This window comes from Hylobates moloch, unplaced genomic scaffold, assembly GCF_009828535.3.
Source record: "Hylobates moloch isolate HMO894 unplaced genomic scaffold, HMol_V3 SCAFFOLD_5, whole genome shotgun sequence".
Classification (NCBI taxonomy): Eukaryota; Metazoa; Chordata; class Mammalia; order Primates; family Hylobatidae; genus Hylobates; species Hylobates moloch.
The window spans coordinates 85,643,449-85,643,989 of NW_026652280.1; positions in this window are offsets into that span (position 1 = coordinate 85,643,449).

The following is a 541-nucleotide window of genomic DNA, read 5'->3' on the forward strand; positions in this document are numbered from 1 at the left end:
GGAACCCGGGAGGCAGAGGTTGCAGTGAGCCGAAATCGCGCCACTGCACTCCAGCCTGGGCGACAGAGCGAGACTCCGTCTCAAAAATAAATAAATAAATAAAAAGTTCTGGGAACCTACAAACTCAACTTCAGTCAGAATCCTCTGCATTTGTCCCATAACCCTCGTGTTTTATTTCTCTGGGCCTGGACCTCTACAGTAAGGCAGCAAGGCAGGACGTGGTCCTTTTCAACCGGATAACCATGAAGATGGAGACAGGAGGAGTTCTTTTTGCTGCTCATAAATGCTAGAAGGGGCTTCTTTCCAACCCTGGAAGCCAGAGGGCTCTGTGGCTGACCCAGAGATTGTAGGACCCAGACGCCTGGAAAGGTGGCTCTGACTGGGAAGGAGCAAAGATAAATAAGCCGAGACAGATTCCTCAACCCAGGAAGGTGGCCAGCGCGTCCTCCTGAGCCTGGCTGGGAAAGCTTGGCGCCCGGAACCTTTGTACTCGCGCTTCCCCGTGCTCGGGCACTATTGGGCGTTACGCGGCGGCGGGGGC